Below are 17,063 nucleotides of genomic sequence, written 5' to 3'. Positions count from 1 at the left end.
TTGGCCATTGGATGGTAGTATAATCCTATCATTATACTCTTCTCCAATCAACACATGATTTCTACCCATAAAGATTCTACTGTGCATTTAGTCTCTTGTATGCACTTTATCCTGTTGGACTCTATGCCATCTAGGACATAAAGTGCCACTCCTCCCACCAAGTTGATCCTCCTTATTGCAGTATAATTTGTACCTTGGTATAGCACTGTCCCATTGGTTTATCCTCCTTCCATCAGGTGTCTGAGATGCCAACTATGTCTACCTCATCATACACTGCTGTACACTCTAACTCTCCCATCTTAAACATTTGACATTGGCATTCAGATATTTCAAAGTGTGTGTTTTTGTTTGTATTAACAACCAAATTTTCAGTTGACAGGGATAATTTGGTATCTTAGCCTAGGTGATTCTTTGCTTATAGGCCCATGGACTACTTTTGCTTTTATTGGAACCTCTGTGTTGGGATGCCCTAACTTTCCTGCTTCACTAGTATCCTTCAAAGATACCTCCTTCTATATCATGTGCTGCTGAGTGATTGTCAGCTTTCCCCCTTGTTCTAGTTTTAAAAACTGCTCTATATCCGTTTTAAAGGTTAATGCCAGCAGACTGGTTCCACCCTGGTTAAGATGGAGCCTGTCCTTTTGGAAAAGACTCCATCCCCCCCCCCCCCCCTTCCCCAAAGGTTTGCCTAGTTCCTTACAAAACTGAATCCCTCTTCCCTGAACCATCATCTCATCCACGCATTGAGACTCCGGAGCCTCTGGGGACCTGCATGTGGAACAGGGAGCATTTCAGAGAAAGCTACCTTTTGGGGTTCTGGATTTCAACTTTCTATCTAAACTCTTAAATTTGACTTCCAGAACCTCCGTCCTGCATCTTCCTATGTTGGTGCCCACATGTACCATGACAGCTGGTTCCTCCCCAGCATAGTCTAAAATCCTATCTGGGTGATGCTTGAGGTCCACCACTTCGCATCAGGCAGGCAAGTTACCGGGTGATCCTCATGTCCACCAGCCACCCAGCTATTGTAATAATCAAAGTGCCGATTATGACTGCTGACCTAACCCTTCCTTCCTGGGCAGTAGCCCTGGGAGACTTAACCTTGGTACGAGAGGACAATGCATCAACTGGAAATTCAAGTCCTTGCTTCAGGATCACTTTCTGTCACACCAGGGTAATGCTGTTCGACCAGGTGTCCATCTTCCTCCAAGGCAGCACCAGGGCTGCCAGACTGGACTTCTAGCTGACTATACCAGCTAAGTACCCAAATATTCATTTAGCCAGATAACTTCAGAGTTATCTGTCTAAATGCTTCTGAATGTGAATCTTGTGTCTCCAGTAGTGTCCCGTAGCAGGACATTAGACCCCTCCCCTTATCCCCACTATATTATACAGGATCTCTATCTAAGCCAAAATGTCCAAAAGAGATCATCCATATTCTGTAACTCAGGTCCTACACTTGACTATTTAGACAAAAGGTTGACCTGACTGCTCATAAATGTTAATACTTACAGACAACACTGGATCTAAGAAAAACTGGAAACCAATAGAATATTATACCCTACAGAGATTCCTATAATTTTTCCTCAGTCACTGCTATTTCATGATAGATATAGCATTTATACAGTCTGTCTAAATAAAGTTAACATATTTCATATCTTTAAATTATCATGTTATAGCTAATGTAGTAATGAGTGCATTCTGAATGCTTGACAAGTGTGTGTGTGTTTGATTTTCTATACAGCAATCCTGGCCTAAATAAGGTTGCCCAAAATGGTTTACATACCTAACCAATAAATCAGCATATAGAAACATAGAAATGATGGTATAAAAAGACCAATCGGCCCATCCAGTCTGCCCAGCAAGCTCCCACACTTATTTTCCCATACTTATCTGTTTCACCGACCACCAAGTTCAGGGTCCTTGTTGGTAACTGTTTTGATTCAAATTTCCTGCCACCCCCTGCCATTGAGGCAGAGAGTAATGTTGGAGTTGCATCAAAGGTGAGCATAAGGCTTAATGGTTAAGGGTAGTAACCGCCGCATCAAGCAAGTTACCCCTATGCTTGTTTACCCAGACTGCACAGATCAATGCCTTGTTGGATGTTGTCTGTAAGTAAATCCTGTTTTCCCCGTTTCTCCCTGCCGTTGAAACAGAGAGCAACGCTGTATAATGCATTCAAAGTGAAGTATCAGGCGGTTTAGGGTGTAGTAACTGCCGCAATAAGCAAGCTACCCCCACACTTATTTGTTTATCCAGACTGTGTAGTTCAGTCCTTGTTGATTGTTGTCTGAATGCAAATCCTCTTTTCCACATTTCCCCTTGCAGTTGAATCAGAAAGCAATGTTGGAGTTGCATTAACCGTGTGAAAGCTTTTTGAGTAAGGGTAGTAATTACCAGATGATAGCCTCCATTCCAGCAAGCCACCCCCATGGCTCTTCTCTTCATTCCCATCTTCTAGCCTTTATGGATCCACAGTGTTTATCCCATGCCCCTTTGAAATCCTTCACAGTTTTAGTCTTCACTACTTCCTCCAGAAGGGCATTCTAGGGATCCACCACCTTCTCTGTGAAGAAATGCTTCCTGACATTGGGTCTACTGATTTTTATTTTTTTTTCAATGGAAAAGGTTTGTTGTTGACCATGGATCATTAAAGCTTTTCAAGTATCTGAAAGTCTCTACCATATCACCCCTGCTCCTCCTCTCCTCCAGGGTATACATATTTAGGTTCTTCAAACTCTCCTCATAAGTCATTTATGAAGACCATCCCCCTTTTTGGTCACCCTTCGCTGGACTGCCTCCTTCCTGTCTCTGTCCCTTTGGAGATACGGTCTCCAGAACTAAACACAGTATTCCAGGTGAGGCCTCATCAAGGCCCTGTACAAGGGGATCATCACTGCCTTTCTCTTACAGCAGAATATTATTATTCTGTCTGTATTTCTTTTCAGAAATGTTCTTTATTACAATTCTTACAAAAATAAAGTTAAAATTATTTGATTGGTGTTAGAAGTCATGTAATTTGCATAGCATGATCATTTTAGGAATTATTTCTTTTACTATGCAACATTCTTTTAGTATGATAGCACTGAGTTTCTTATTTAAAATTTGTAAACCGATATTTTGTGTTAAGTTTTTTAAATTCAGTGTTGTCCCTTGATGCTGATATGGAAAAAATCACCCCAGAATAGCTTGAGACTGTCAATTCTCTTTTGAGCTCTTCTGGCAGTTTAATACATGACTGACCACAATCTTATTCAGGCATTGATTAGAATAAAAATTTAAAGCTATAAAAAAAAAAATAAATATATATAAATATCTCAGTGCTGTGTTTGAGTACCTTTGCTTATTCTTGGAAACCAGCCTAAAGCGCACACATGCTTTAAACAGAGAGAGAAATATGTAAATCATTTTATTTTCATGCAGAAGGTCGTGTATGCACTGTAAGAGCTGTATTATTGAAATATTTATTCATGCAGGGACTGCATTTTCATTGCTTTTTTTTTTTTTTTTTTTTTTTTTAAATATAAATAAATGGTATGTTTGGGGGGATGAGTGCAATCTGTTTTTCTAAAACAAGATGTTTTTATAATGTTTCCTTTTTATATTTTAGGTGAATGCAAGAGTAGATTATATATTTGTGGGCTTGATGTATAGGTTGAAGGTTTCTTATGTCCAACCCATACATCAGAAAATTGACTTTTTTTTTTAAACTATGGTTTAAAATGTTTTTTTGTCTAGCGTGGTTTAAAATGGTTTTTTGTCCAGCGTGTACACCTGTTCTCTTGATAGTGCAGTACAGAATCCCATTTTGAACTTTCATGTCTCTCTCCCTTTTCTTACCAGCATGTGTGTAACAATGATCTCCTATTAAAATTCTGAGCATCTAACTGTTGTGAAAAACACTTGGAATAGTTGTATTGAAAGCTTACATTAAATTCTGTGTCTTGTGTGTTTACTGCAAGGCCCTTGTAAATTTCACTTTTTTTTCCCTTCATTTGATTGGAAAGATGGCAAGAGTTGCAATAAAAGTTGACTTGTTGAGTTGAGTTGACTAATCCCAATTAATTTTATTAATTGGGATTAGTCAATTCAAAGCACGGAATATCTAAGAGGAACATTTTTCAGACACCCTTAAGATTCATGACATATTTTGAAACAGAGTCCTATTCTGATGATATGCAACCAATAATCTCAAACAAAACTTGTGGTGCTACACAAATACAAGGTCACTTTGGTTATGATTTTCTTAGTAAGACCAGAAAAGTTAGTTAACTAAAATCTATATCCTCTTAGGGCTGTTATCTTTTTTTGGATTTGCTCCAGTTTTGTGGTTATTTTTAAATGCTGTGTTGGGACATTAATCTAAAACTTTGATCATTTCAAGTTTTGGTTTTCTTGGAAATATAGAAATAGATATAGAAATATATATCCTAAGATTACTCCTGAGTCTACCTTCTTTCACCCTCATCCCATGTTCTAGAGCCTCCTTTCTGTTGAGAGGCTCACCTCCTTTGCATGGAAATCTGTGAGATATTTAAATGTCTGTCATATCTCCCCTACCATATCTGAGGAAGATGTAAGGGATATACCCATGTCAGAAATTATATTCAAAGGTGATGATTCAGAGGAACTGAAAACAAATTTCAGTGAACCTGGAAGATATACTAGGGCAACTTGACAAACTAAAAAGTAGCAAATTACCTGGACTAGATGGTATACATCCTGGAGTGCTGAAAGAACTGAGAAATGAAATTGTGGACCTGCTATTGGAAATGTGTAAACTATCAGTAACATCATCTATGGTACCCGAAGACTGGAGGGTTGCCAATATAATGCCAATTTTAAAAAAGGGATCAAGGGATGATCAGGAAACTACAGACTAGTGAGTCTGATGTCCATGCCAGGCAAAATGGTAGAAGCTGTCATAAAGAATAAAATTGTTGCATATATAGATAGGCATAGTTTAATGGGACAAAGCCAACATGGATTTAGCCAAGGGAAGTCTTGCCTCACAAATTTTTGCTACATTTATTTGAGGACATAAATAAACGTGGATTATAGTGTCTCTGGATATCCAGAAAGCATTTGACAGTCCCTCATGAGAGACTTCTTAGGAAATTAAAATGTCATGGGATAGGGAGGAGTGCCCTATTGTGGATTGCAACTGGTTAAAAGATAGAAAACAGAGAGTAGGGCTAAATAGTAAATTTTCCCAATGGAGAAAAGCAAATAGTGGAGTGCCTCAGGGATCTGTTCTGGGACCACGGCTTTTTAATATACTTATAAATGACGTAGAAATGGGAACAAGTGTGGTGATCAAATTTGCAGATGACACAATTATTCAAAGTTAAATCACAAGAGGATTTTAAGAAATTGCAAGAGGACATTGCAAAACTGGGAGACTGGGCATGCAAATGTCAAGTGAAATTGAATGTGGACAAGTGCAAAATGATGTACTTAGGAAACAGTAACTGAAATTGACTGCACAGGGCAAGGTTCCACATTGAGTCACCACTCAGGAAAAGGATCTAGGTGTCATTAAAAATATGTTGAAATCTTCTGCTTAGTGTGCAGCAGCAGCCAAGAAAGCAAATAGATTGATAGGGATTATTAGGAAAGGAATGGAGAATAAAACAGAAAATATTATAATGTTTCTATCGCTCCATGGTGCAACCTTATCTTGAGTATTGTGTGCAGTTCTGGTCATTACCTCTTAAAAAAAGATAGAAGGGCAACCAAAAAGATAAATGGGATGGAACAATTCCCCTATGAAGAAAGGCTAAAGAGGTTAGGACTCTTGGAGAAGAGATGGCTGAGGGGAGATATGATAGAGTTCTATAAAATGAGTAGAATGGAACGAGTAAGCATTAATTAGCTGTTTACTCTTTGGAAAAGCACAAAGACCAGAGGGACACACAATGAAGTTACTAGGTAATGGTTTTAAAACTAATAAGGTTTTTTTGTTTTGTTTTTTTTTACTCCATGATAATTAAGCTTTAGAATTTGTTGCCAGAGGATGTGGTGAAAGCTTTTAGTGTAGCTGCATTTTAAAAAGTTTTGGACAAGTTCTTGGAGGAAAAGTCCATTAACTATTATTAAGATAGAGTTACAGAAATCCACTGCTTATTCTTGGGATAAACAGCTTGGAATCTATCTACTTGGGATTCTGCCAGATACTTGTGACTTGGGTTGACCACTGTTGGAAAAAGGATACTGGGCTTGATGGACCTTTTGGTCTGACCCAGTATAGCAAGTCTTATGTTCTTATGTATACATTTTACATATTTAGATATTTGAGTTTATCCCTGTTTACTTTAGAATGATGATCACTGAACATTTTAGTAGCCACCCTCCGGACCAACTCCAATCGGTTTATATCCTTTTGAAGGTGCGGTTTCCATAATTGGACACAATATTCCAAATGAAGTTTCACCAGGGAACTATAAAGGGGCAATACTGCCTCCCTTTATCTGCTAATTATTCCTCTCCCTATGCAGCCTATCATCTTTCTGGCTTTTGCTGTTGCTTTATCGGCCACCTTAAGATCATCAGATAAAATCACTCCCAGATCCTGCTCTTTTTTTCATGCTTAGAAACATTTCACCTCTAATACGGTACCTCTTCCTTGGGTTTTTGCATCCTAAATAAATTACTCTGCATTTTTTTAGCACTAAGTCTTAACTGCTAGACCCTAGATCATTTCTCAAGCTTTGTTAGATCCCTCTTTCAGGTTTTCATGCCTTCCTGGTTGCCTACCCTTTTGCAGATTGTGATGATATTGACAGAGAGACAAATCTTTCCTGACAATCCTTCTGCTATGTCGCTGATGAAAATGTTGAAAAGAACTGGTCCAAGGACCAATTCCTGAGGCACACAATTATTAATGTCCCCTCTCCTCAGAGTAAACTCCATTTACCATTAGCCTTTGTTGCCTCCCATTCAGCCAGTTTCTAACCCAGTTGGTCACTCTATTTATTTAACACTTTTCTATTGACTAACTCTAGTTAGTCAATTTATTTATATGTTGTCTATGCGGAAACGTGTTAAAGACCTTACTGAAATCTAAGTGCAAATCATCTAGCACTCTCACTTGATCCAACTCTCTGGTCGCCCAATAACTTGATCCAACTCTCTGGTCGCCCAATAAAAGAAGTTGATTATATTTGTTTGACAAAATCTGCCTCCAGTAAAACCATGCTGCCTCAGATTTTGCAATCTATTGGATTTCAGAAACTTCATTATCCTCTGTTTTAGCAGAGATTCCTTTAATTTGCTCACCATAGAGGTCAGACTAACTGGCCTGTAGTTCCCAGCTTCATCCTTACTTCCACTTTTATAAATTGGAACCACATCCGCCAGTCCTCCAAAACTACTCCTGGTTCTAAAGAATCATTAAAAACGTCAGCCATTGGAGCTGCCTGGACTTCCCTTAGTACTCTCAGATGTATCCCATCTCGCCCCATTACCTTTTCTACTTTGTTTAGTTCCTTATGAGCACACGTATCTGAAAATCGATTGAGGTTTTCCTTGCTTCTAGTCTTATTTGTGTTCATTTTATATGGTCCTGCTCATGGCCCTTCTATACTGAGCCGAAATATTTGTAAAGAAATTTTGGTTTTTTTTCATATTACATAGTAACATAGTAGTGACTGCATAAAAGGGCCAGATGGCTCATCTGGTCGGCCCTTTATCTCCTGTGCTCCGTGCAGGATACTCCCATGTTTCTCTCAAGGGTAGTAACTGCCACTCTGTGCAGTTACCCCTAAGCCTTATGATAAGGGTAGTAATATTTACAATCGATCAAAACCAAGGAACTGTCAAAGCCATGAATTACTGCTAGCAACATTTTTACTGGGTGAGGAATCTTCTTGATAATTCAGACAGTGCTGCTTGATGTTCTTTGCTTTGGGACATGGTTGGAGAAGCCATCCTGTGATTTTTACCTTACCTCTTCGAAATATTCTTCTGTATATTTCTCCCCATAACCTCTGAGTTCACAATGTCCCTTTTGCACTTCCTTCTATCACTAACATATCTTTAAAATAAATAAATAAATAGTCTTGTTGCATTTTAGCGTATTTGCTATTTTTCTTTCTTTCTTTCCTTCCTGACTACTTTCCCAGATTCTGTTAGCTTTTGCTGATTTTGTTGCCTGTCTTTGTCTTTTTGCAATCTCTTGTAGTTTATGAACGCTAACCTTTTCTCTCTTTCCTTTTCCGCCACTTCTTTAGAAAACCATAGCAGCCTCTTTTTCCTCTTTCCTAACAAAAAAGTTAGTTTCCCTTATAATATCCCATTTTAGTTTTGCTCACTGGTCATCATCTTCCCCTAGATTTTCCCATTCATTTAGTTTTCCTGAAAGTATAGTACCTTGGCCTTTGAATGAACCTTCATCTCCTGTGCTCTAAAACTGAACCACACCATCTGGTGATCATTAGATTATAGATGATTGTCCACTAAACATCAGATATACTGTCCCCATTGGTAAGTAATAGATCCAGTGTCATCCCTTCCTGTTTGGGTTCCATTACCAGTTCACGGAACAATGCTCCTTGCAGAGAATACTGAATCTCTGTGCTTCTAGAAGACACTGCAGCTGGGATGTCCCAGTCAGCATCCAGAGCAATCCCCTTTCAACTCCCCAGGCTTCAAACAAAAACTTTACCTTTGAACTACTAAATCTAAAGACAGAAAAATAACACTAGAATTAGGCAACCCCCTTCCTTTCTGTTCTAAACCTAAGCTGTATTACCATAGAAACAAAAAAGCAATCAAATTATCCTTTTAAAAAAAGAAAAGCAATTAAGAAAAATATACCCCTTCAAAATAAGATTTCAGTAGTTGAATTCAAGCACACCTCTAAGAATGGTGACAAACTCCTTACCATTTTTTTAAGTGTCTGACTGAACTCTGAGATATAAAAACATTTTCAATCTACAAAGTTCCAAAAAGCCAAAAAAAAAAAAAAAAGGAATGGTCATGGTGTCTTAAAAAAAAAATAAATTTAATGAACCTTATAGCAAGTTATTGCCAATCAATGCTATTTGACTGCGCAACTTCCAGCATTATAGGTCTGTTTCCTGTTTCTTCTGCTATTCAGCCCTTTCTATACTGAAGGGAACACTAAAAAAAAAAAAAAAAAAAAAATTATGCTAGAAGCTGGGTATATCCACAGAGCTCTCTTACTGATATTTAGCAGTTTTTCAAAATAATTTCAAATTTATTTTGTGTTCAGATGCAAAAACTGAACTGAAGGAGACATGCTTCCTGGAAACTAAAATAGATGTTAAAAAAAAAAAAAAATGCTCCAAAATAAGAATTTAAATATTGAGCCATTTTACCCATTTACCAAATGGATAAATCCCGAGCACTTTGAATTTAATAATCCAAAAATATCACAAAATGGAGGTGCTGAAATGAATCAATTCACTGATCACCTGATCCCTACCCTTTATGAGTTCTGGATAGTTTGAAGCATATACGGTATTTGTCAGACATTTGGCAAAGATTGTTAATATTATGCCAAGAGCATTGTTTCTATGTTGCTTAAAAGAATAACTGGTGCATCTAGTACTTAATATCTTCCTTTGATGCAGTGGATTTGGCAAGTTATCACCCAATCTGGAACATCCCTTCACTGTCAAATGAACTTGAAGTATGCTTTAATTCAAATACCGGATTTCCTGGACAGTCACAATGTGTTAGTTCCTTTTCAATTCAGGATTAAAGGGGGACACAGTACGGGAGATGCTGTCGGCTTACCCATTGGATTCACTGTAGTGTGAGAGATTTTGGAGGAGCAGTATTGTTGGTACTTCTCACTGTCTCCTCAGCATTTGATTCTGTTGATCCTCAGCTGCTACTGTACCGTCTTTGTGCTCTGGGAATAAATGAGTGTGAATCAATGGTTCCAGTCTTTTTTGGAGGGGTGAGAGTAACTCAGAGTGAAGAACAATCCTGGTGGAGGGTCCCAAGTGGTATCCCTCTCCTTGGGGTTTTCAACCTGTATCTTCAACCACTGGAGATCTTGTTGACCTCCCTTGGTGTTAAATGATCGATTTATACATGCAGATGATGTCCAGCTTTTTGTTTCTGAGGGTTCTCTATGGACACTGCTATAAATACTCTTACCTTTTGTCTTTAGGCAGTTGAAGGGTGGTTGGCACAAAATAAACTTGCTCTCAATGCTAGGAAAAAAGAAATTCTCTGAATTAGCCTGGCAGAGTTTCCTGAAGGCCCCCCTCCTGTTTGGTATAAGGGCATTGAAATTAGTCATTGAAGAGGCCCAGGATCTTGGTATGTCACTGAACTCTCAACTTTCTATGAAATTTCACACTTTCTGTATTGAAATCATCTTTCAAGCTGAGAGTCATATGTAGGTTGAAATATGTACTTTCTGCTAATAATTTCCACATGATTGTTCAGGCCATCACCTTAAGTGCTATGGGCTATAGCAACATGCTGTAGGTTGGTTTGGCAAAAAAAATTCTTTGTGCACTTCAGATGCTACAAAATACAGCTACATGTTTAATCAATAGCAAGTAAGAGTCCAAGTTACACCACAGTTGTTATAAACTTTCAGGTCGGTGCGCACAAAGGGGGATATAAATTTGCAAATACGCGCGGTGACGTATCTGGGCCTTCCCCAGTTCCCTCCTAGTCCACTCCAATTAAGGAGCAGACAGGGAGAGAACTTCCCAACCCCCTACCCTAACCTCCCTTCTCCTTCCCCTAGCTTAACTACCCCTAATTTTTTTTTAATTAACCTTTTACTCTTGCAAAGGAGCAGGAGCAAGTTGCGTGAGCCAGCACAGCGGCAAATGGCTGCTGTACTGGGTGCTTCTAGCCTCAACCTGCCCCGCCCTGCCCAGAAAACTCCCCCCGGCCTACCCCTTTCAGAAAGGCCTGCGCTTATGTGCATACCAGCCTTTATGCTCGTGGCCTTCTGAAAATCTGCCCTTGTATGTCTAACAGTTTTATGTTGAAAAGTGGTAATCTACCCTTAACTATTTGTCGGAGTAGGGTGGAATATGAAAATTTTCAAATCAGTAATGAACCTATAATAATCAGGAAGGTATAAATACTGAGTGACTGCGAGAATAAATGGTATTAACTATGTATATCGCACGCATATAGAGATTGTTACACGGCGGTATCATTTATTTTCTGTCTTTCACTAGTCACACTTTCTTTCCTGTAAGTTTATTATCCCAGTTTCTTAATGTTCTTCCTGAGTTGTTTCTGATTCTCTCTCTCTCCCTCTCTGTTCTACTAATCTAAACAGCAGGATTCCTAACTTGGGTGTCAGCTGGAACTGGTTGAGGTTGGCTCATGATTACACCCCATCATTAATGCGAATAAGGGCTTTATCTTTCTATCTGAAATGTCAGTAGTCTTGTTTTATATACAGTTTATGAAAGAAAATCCTGAAAGTATGCCTATTCTCTGACAGACTGATGCAAAAATCTGTGCTTGAAGAAACAGTGTGCTGGATTTCAGTGCACAGTTTTAAAGCACAGATTATATATATTTTTTTAAACTCCAGATGCAGTAATCTAATGCTATGCTAATGCATTGGGAGTTAAAGAAAAAAAACGCATTGACTGGAAAATGTGCATTCAATACAAGCCTAACACACACTTTAACTCTGGGAGAAGGGTGTCTCTTGAAACATGTATCACTGGGGGAGAGGGGAGTATACTTATCCAGCTGAGTGGCCAGATACCTGGGTAAGCCCATAGCTACTTCCACTTAACTGGATAAATCCTGACTTATCCGGCTATCTGCCCACAGTTAGTTGCTGCAACTTAGCCGGATAAGTCAGGATTTATCCAGCTATCTGGCTAGAGCAGGAAACACTTTTTTTTTCCCCTCCTGTCCCTTGGTTTTAAGAGCCAGCACAGCAATGCTGGAAATTTTACTCCACCTCTGAGCAGGAAATCAGGGTTAGAGCCGGTGCACCTCTCTGCATTGTGGGATACTGCTTAATGCCCTCAATTACATGGGATTTTCATGTGATGGCGCTAGGCAGCACTCGTTGTGAGCACAAAAGTCCTTGCTGCATCGGCAGTAAGGTTTACGCTCACGAAATGTACGTTCATTTGTGGGTAAGGAGGCACATTCAGCGGAACTCAGTTTTGCATTGGCCTGTGAGTATGTAAAAGCTAATTTCCTGCTGAAGGGACTTATGGCTGACTGTCATACCAGTTAAACATTTGAAATAACTGTAGGAGGTGAAGGATGTGGAATTATTATATCTAAGTATACAGCCAATGTTTAAAAATTAGGAAATGCTCTTAATATGTGATCAGTAATTCTACTGGATATATAATATATGTGTGTAATATGAAAAGTGCACAGCATTACTGTGAAGTGGATAATAATGTACCTGATTCACTAAGGGGTTTTCCCATAGACACAAAATGGGGGAAAAGCCTTAATGAATCTGGCCCAGTATCTGCAAAAATTGCTGTAAATGTACTTGATAAAATTAATGCATCTGGGTTTTATTTAACGACTTATCGCATGTTTACAGTGCAGCCTTACTACATATAAAACATTGGTGGTGGCTATTTTTTGATAGCTTCAGTTGTCCTGCTTTAACAATATTTGTAATGCAATCAGGTCTCCAGATCGGGTCATTACACAGGATCCCAGTTTCTGCCAAAAGGAGATTGTTCTCGTGTCATAGCTCAGACTCTACCTACAGCTGGATCCCAGCCAAAATGCTGAAAATATTCCCCCTTGCAGGCTTTTGTCATCTATCCTGTCCTAAAGTGCTCAGGCTATTTCACTTACTTCTAGGTAAAAAAAAAACTAGCATTAAGGCATATCTTGAGACGTTGTGTTTTAAAAAAAACAATATGGGGTGTAAACAAAGGTGTAGCCAGTTTGGGTGGGTATGTTGTCCTCCTAAAATATTGATTCTCTCTTCATTTAAAAATAATTTCTATACCAAGGTAAATACAGAATTTGGTACACAGCAAGTTAAAGCTGCTTCTGTGATTTATACAAGGTGATTTTTAAAAATAAAGTGTGTGTGTGAGAGAGAGTAGGATAAGAGACACAGCTGAATGACTTGGTCTGTAAAGTGCTAGGTACATTGACTACCTTGACCTCTTGAGAGAGAGAGAGAGAGAGGATTAGCTGTAATCGGTAGGTAAAGGAACAGAATATATATATATATATATATATATATATATATATATATATACAGCAATATATATTTCTTGAGTGGTCTGCTAAGTAAGGTCTGAGGATTGATCAGTAATTTATACATATGTAGCATTTAAGAATACTGCATGTGATAATAACTAGTAATATGGCTCAGTGGCTTAATTTTGATTTGAAGTAAAAAAAAAAAAAATTCACCTTTTTAGTAATTAAGATCATTTCCTTTTATGCTTGAATATTTGTTCTGTAGGGACTTAAATAATAAACTATTAGCCTATATCAATAGATACTTGAAAAACTGATTTAAAAATATCTCTCTAAAATAGTTCTGACAAAGTACAGTATTCTGGCTGGAATTTGTATTACTGCAGCTGCACAAAGTTACGCAGGTAACATGCCACACACTGCTTAGAAAGAAGGGAGAAGATCTGATACTTTGGGTTATACGACACATTCTCCGGCATTAAGTGGAAAATCCACTGTATTCAGTATTCATAAATAAGGAAATGTTACCTTTTTAGGATAAAATTGTGACAGGAACTAGTAGCATTTGCTGCACTTTAAAGAATGGATATTTTATATTTAGATTGTAGCAAGAGCACTTAAAAATACATTAGTACAGTTTGCTCCTCTTAATGATGAGATAATTAATGGACTTGTCCACTTAACAAATGTTTCTCTGGGAGCCGGTTTCATCCATTGTGTTTTTAATGGGTCTTAAGTTATTTAATTGTGTGCTTTTTAATTGCACTTTACAGGTATGGGATGGGCTCTCAGGCAAGAACAAAGTATGAGAAAAACATCCTTTTACCAGTGTTGGCAGGTCTCTGATTTTTCGGTCTGACACTCTTTACTCCCCTCCCAAGCCAACCGTCTTCTCTCTTTTCACCTTTTTCTCCCACCTCAGGCAGCTTCCTGCCTCTGGTGGGGGCTTGGTGAACCTCACCAGCCTTTTTGATGCTGGGCCCGTGGCTGCCGTCCTGATCCTGCCTCCACTTCTCTCCTATCTCGCTCTCAACTTTCTCCTCCCAGCTTGCAGCTTGGGTTGCTTCTTGCCTCTGGTGGGGCCTGGGAAACCTCCCCCAGCCTTTGCTCCGCCATCCCTCCGGGCTACCTGAAAAGCCTGTGTTGGCAACCGTGCGGGCCCCAGCAGTTCTGGGTGAATATTATGTGTGCGCGTGCCAAACATTTCTATAATTTAAAGAGAGATACATTTTTTTTTAAAATAAAATCTTGAGCTGAAAAGGTATGCTCCTTTTACATGTTTGAAAGCATTGAGTGTTTGCTCTGTTGGAATATTTGTATGGCTAATAGCACAGCCCAGCTTGGAGTGTGGGCACGTTTTTCATTAAATTCCTTAAAAGTAAGAATACTGCCAATGCAGACCTAGTTGAGAAAAAAGGCAATAGTTATGATCCTCCTGTTTCTGTCTTTAAACGTTTACTTCATTCCTGGGAAAATAACACTGTGTAGTGATTTTGAAAAATATCCATTCTTTAAAGTGCACCACTATAAATCTGCTTGGATTGTGAAGTCTGGTGTCCAGACCCTCAGGATGTCGAGGTCTCATGTGCAACAGTTGATTTGGGGGAAGGAGATTATTATTATTATTATTTTATTTTTTTTTATATGGATGATAGAGGAGGTTGAGGAGGAACAGTTGAGCCATCTTTTAAATAAATAAAAAAGGCTGCCTCTATGCCAAAAAAGTTTAAACGTGTTTAAAAAAAAAATGTTTATACTTTAAGATCAGAGGAGGAAGCAACAGAGCCAAGAAACAAGCTGATGTTTTGAGGAATTTCTCTAATACTGTATGTGTTTTTATGTTCGCTGCCTAGAGCTTAGGTGCAGGCAGGCTATAAAATTTTGTAAATAAATTCTACAGCTTAGATGGGGCCCATTTAAATAACAGAGACAATGACACACTCCGGTGGTATACAAATTACATACCTTCTACAGTACACGCTGAATATGTTCCAGTTTGTTGCACTCAAATAAAAAGTGAAAACTTGGCATGGTGTACCATTTCTAGGAATGTCATTAAGATGCATGCCTGCATGCACTTTCTGAACTGTAAATCACTTGCAAATTGTCTGATCTTCCAGTGAGTTTCAGTGACTTTGCCGCACAGAGCATGTATTTTCTGTATTTTGTTTCCTCTTTGTATTGTCATGCGTATATTTGAACTTGAACACTGTTTTCAGAAAGAATCCTTTTTTCTCCGTGAAAAAGCATCACTGCACACACAGATGCCAACAGAAAAGATGTAGTGTGCAAACTTTGGAGCCGTCATGGGTCTCTCTCTTCTACAAGAAAATGTTTCAGCTCCTGCTCTTGACGGTTCATCCATGCCTCCAAGCCTTTTTCCCCCCCCTTGCTCTCCCTTCTCTGGATTTCCTTCGCTTTTCATCAGAATGCCAGCCCACCACTCTTCCATGCCACGTTCCATGGGAAGATGAACCTAGCCAGGGAGACATTCCCTTCGTCTTCATGAGCCTCACCGCCGCCTCTGTGATCTACCATCACACCATTCCTGTAATCGTACCTCTCCTCGCTGCCTGTTTGATGAAGTTATTTTACATTATATTGTGTTTAGTATTTATTTTAGATTTGGTAACTTACCCCGAGTGCTGCGCTTTTTAGGCAAGTAAGACATGAATAGGTGAAATTTCACATCCTAAGAGTGTATAATACCATATCCTAGCCTTTTTTTGTTGTAGTGGAAATGGTGCTTTAAATGACTTGGTTGTGTTTGTAGATTAAAATCAGTGAGTATCATCCATATAAAGCCATAAGCTGTCTGTCTCTCTCTAATAACTAGAAAAATGAATATTTAATTTAAGTGACTATAAAGTTGTGTAGGCCTCGAACAGTTCAGTATTGGTGTGGTCTGTGCCTGCTGAAGCAACCGTTGCCTTTTTCTTTTTCTTCAAGGTAACAGAAGATAAGAGCACAGCTGTTCTGCATTTCACTCTGCCTGTAACCATCCTGACATGCTTCCCGCTCCCCCCATCCCCCAGGAGAATCTTGAGGCTGCCATGCGCATGACAGCAGAATGAGTCTTCTCGTCAGCCCGCACTGCTCGTCCTTTTCTGAAGGGTGACAGGTACCTGGACCAGGGCTTGCAAGCTGTCCGATAGGGCAGCTGAGACCGGAAAATCTCAAGGACTTTCTAATATAAGACATACAATCTCTCATGGCACTACTTTTCCGCTTTATGCTAGGAGAATAGTAAATGCTGCAAGTTTGGAATGTATTTATTACTTAAGAAATTCTAGCTTTTCAGGTTGACAGTAAATCAAAACTGTATTTCTGCTGCTTATTTTATAGATTTCACAAAATTGTTAGGTTAGGGCAATGAACTTTTAACTTAACTGAGAAATACTTAATAAAAAGCAGAGATCTGCAGTAGAATGAAACTGGCATAAATGTCTTACAATTCACACCAGTGTGTCAATTAAAATTTGAAAAAAAAAATCAAGTGAATGGCTGGCTGTTTTTGCACACATTAAAGCTTTTTAAATGACCTTTTTGTATCTCTGGGCTAATTAATGGCACTGTATGCCCATTCATATATGAGCAAGAGATTGACTGGTGTGATGAATGTATGCAAGCATTCTGTTTATCCCCTGGAAAAAAAAAATGTAAACTGTAAAATGTTTGATTTTTATATTCAATGTATTATACAATGAGGGCCAATAATGTGGTTTTTTTCTGCAGCTTGATGCGATCTCAAGTAAACTTAGTATTTAATTAATCTCCATTGAGAGATGATTCTGTTGGGCTGGTCCAGAGGCTCAGCTACAGACTGCCATGTGGAGGGTGTCCAGTTTGCTTCCTGGATGAAGTCTTCCACATCCCAAATCAGCAGGGAATGCTGTGCAGGTACC

At 38.8% G+C, this 17,063-nt stretch overlaps 1 protein-coding gene across 1 annotated transcript in view; it reads left to right on the top strand.

The window, feature by feature from the left end:
• The window catches only part of PWWP2B (PWWP domain containing 2B), a 64,936-nt gene extending 48,236 nt beyond the window's left edge, over positions 1-16,700 (top strand). Inside the window, 1 exon segment of the mRNA XM_029609986.1 lies at positions 16,108-16,700. The gene's annotated coding sequence lies outside the window, so the exon portion shown is untranslated.
• Positions 16,701-17,063: the final 363 nt, after the last annotated feature.

The sequence above is a fragment of the Rhinatrema bivittatum genome, chromosome 7 (assembly GCF_901001135.1).
Source record: "Rhinatrema bivittatum chromosome 7, aRhiBiv1.1, whole genome shotgun sequence".
NCBI lineage: Eukaryota > Metazoa > Chordata > Amphibia > Gymnophiona > Rhinatrematidae > Rhinatrema > Rhinatrema bivittatum.
This window is presented reverse-complemented; position numbering and strand designations above follow the sequence as displayed.